A 2,495-nucleotide genomic window follows, 5' to 3' on the forward strand; every position below is an offset into this window, starting at 1 on the left:
TGTTGCCTTTGTTGGCTTTGACAAAGTCGCCTGTTTAAAGTCGCCTGTTGCCTTTGTTGGCTTTGACAAAGTCGCCTGTTTAAAGTCGCCTGTTGCCTTTGTTGACTTTGACAAAGTCGCCTGTTTAAAGTCGCCTGTTGCCTTTGTTGACTTTGACAAAGTCGCCTGTTTAAAGTCGCCTGTTGCCTTTGTTGGCTTTGACAAAGTCGCCTGTTTAAAGTCGCCTGTTGCCTTTGTTGACTTTGACAAAGTCGCCTGTTTAAAGTCGCCTGTTGCCTTTGTTGGCTTTGACAAAGTCGCCTGTTTAAAGTCGCCTGTTGCCTTTGTTGGCTTTGACAAAGTCGCCTGTTTAAAGTCGCCTGTTGCCTTTGTTGACTTTGACAAAGTCGCCTGTTTAAAGTCGCCTGTTGCCTTTGTTGGCTTTGACAAAGTCGCCTGTTTAAAGTCGCCTGTTGCCTTTGTTGACTTTGACAAAGTCGCCTGTTTAAAGTCGCCTGTTGCCTTTGTTGGCTTTGACAAAGTCGCCTGTTTAAAGTCGCCTGTTGCCTTTGTTGGCTTTGACAAAGTCGCCTGTTTAAAGTCGCCTGTTGCCTTTGTTGACTTTGACAAAGTCGCCTGTTTAAAGTCGCCTGTTGCCTTTGTTGGATTTGACAAAGTCGCCTGTTTAAAGGCCCCTCCCCTACTATCAAGAAGGCTATTGGGCTGGTTCAGGTGAAACTCCCTCTGATAGGGCAATCAGATGACACCTCACAATATAGCTCTAATGCTTTTAAACAAACTACTTTTAAGCGCACTAACTATATACAGCACTGATACTTTGAGGCAAGCAAAGTACAGCTACTTAAAGCAACCTGGTAATACAAGAAAATATATACTCAGACTATAGGTGAGTCAGGCAGTTACAGAGTTCCTCCAGGAGATCGAATAGGTAAGTAAGTAAGTAAGTAAGTAAGTACATTTTATTTATAAAGCACCTTTCGAAACAGTGTTACAAAGTGTTGTACAATGGAACACAAAATACACACAATTAACAAGATACAAACAGTGTATTATAGTACAAAATATTGAAAAAGTACAAAACCGCAAGGATAAAAACAAATTGACCTATGTGAGTCAGGTAAAACTTCATAGGACAAAGTGCTTACGAAACAAATGTGTTTCTCAAATGTGTTTCTCAGCTGTGAGACGCAGCATTTTTTAATGCCAGGGGAAGGGCGTTCCACAGTGTGGGAGCAATCACTGCAAAGGCCCGGTCAGCCTTTGTTTTGAGATTGGACACGGGTATCTTCAAAAGGCCTTTGTCAGAGGAACTGAGGGACCTCACCTTGTCCTTAGGGGGCAGTAGGTCAGTAATATAAAGTGGGGCCAGCCCATGTAGTGCTTTGGTTAACAACATTTTAAAATCTATTCTGGACTTAATTGGTAGCCAGTGAAATGCGGCTAACACTGGTGTTATGTGTGCTCTGCGGTTGGTGTTGGTGAGATTTCTGGCCGTGTTCTGTACTAGTTGAAGTCGGGATAGTGACGCACGGCTCAGAGTGGTGTAGAGTCTGTTGCAGTAATCAAGACGGGAAGAGACAAATGCGTGCATGATTTTTTTTCTAGGTCTTGAGACGTGAGAATTGATTTTATTTTATTAATGTTGCGCAGATGGTAAAAACATGACTGAGTTACCTTTTTAACATGGAACTCAAAGTTCATCTGGTTGTCGAAAAAGACACCCAGGTTCTTTGCTGTCTGTTTGACATTAGTAGCCAGTGGACCAAGGGACAGCCGAATTGCATCTGAGCTAAACTCAGGGCCTATGATGAGGATTTTGGTTTTATCTGGGTTAAGTTGTAGGAAATGTTGTGCCATCCAATTGTTAATACCGTTTAAACAGTCATGCATGACTGTAAGTTTACTGAGGTTGTTTTGCTTGAATGAGAGATACAGCTGTGTATCATCAGCATAGCAATGATATGACATGCCTTCAAAGCTATTAATGAGAGTACCAAGGGGAACATATATAGGGAGAACAGGACTGGACCAAGTATGGAGCCCTGGGGGACCCCACAGGTCAAGGGAGCTGAGGAGGACGCATAACTGTCAACAGCAACAGCCACACTTCTCCCTGACAAATAGGAGGAGAACCATTCCAGGGCCGACCCGTTTAATCCCACCCACTGTTGAAGCCTATTTAGAAGGATGGAGTGATCGATTGTGTCAAACGCTGCGCTTAAGTCAAGCAGCAGCAGCACTGAACACTCACCAACATCAGCCCTCATGAGGATGTCACTAGAGACTCTGAGGAGTGCAGTTTCCGTGCTGTGCTTCTGGCGGAACTTGATTACAGACAACCTTTTCTAAGACTTTAGAAATTAACGGGAGTTTGGAGATTGTTCTATAATTGGAGTGAACTAATAGATCGAGGCTTGTTTTTTTTTAGGAGTGGTTGGATAATGGCATGCTTAAAGTGATCAGGCACACAACCAGATGGTGTCAACAGGACTAGA

This window comes from Gymnoscopelus braueri, assembly GCF_963280865.1.
Source record: "Gymnoscopelus braueri genome assembly, chromosome: 7".
In the NCBI taxonomy this organism is placed as follows: domain Eukaryota; kingdom Metazoa; phylum Chordata; class Actinopteri; order Myctophiformes; family Myctophidae; genus Gymnoscopelus; species Gymnoscopelus braueri.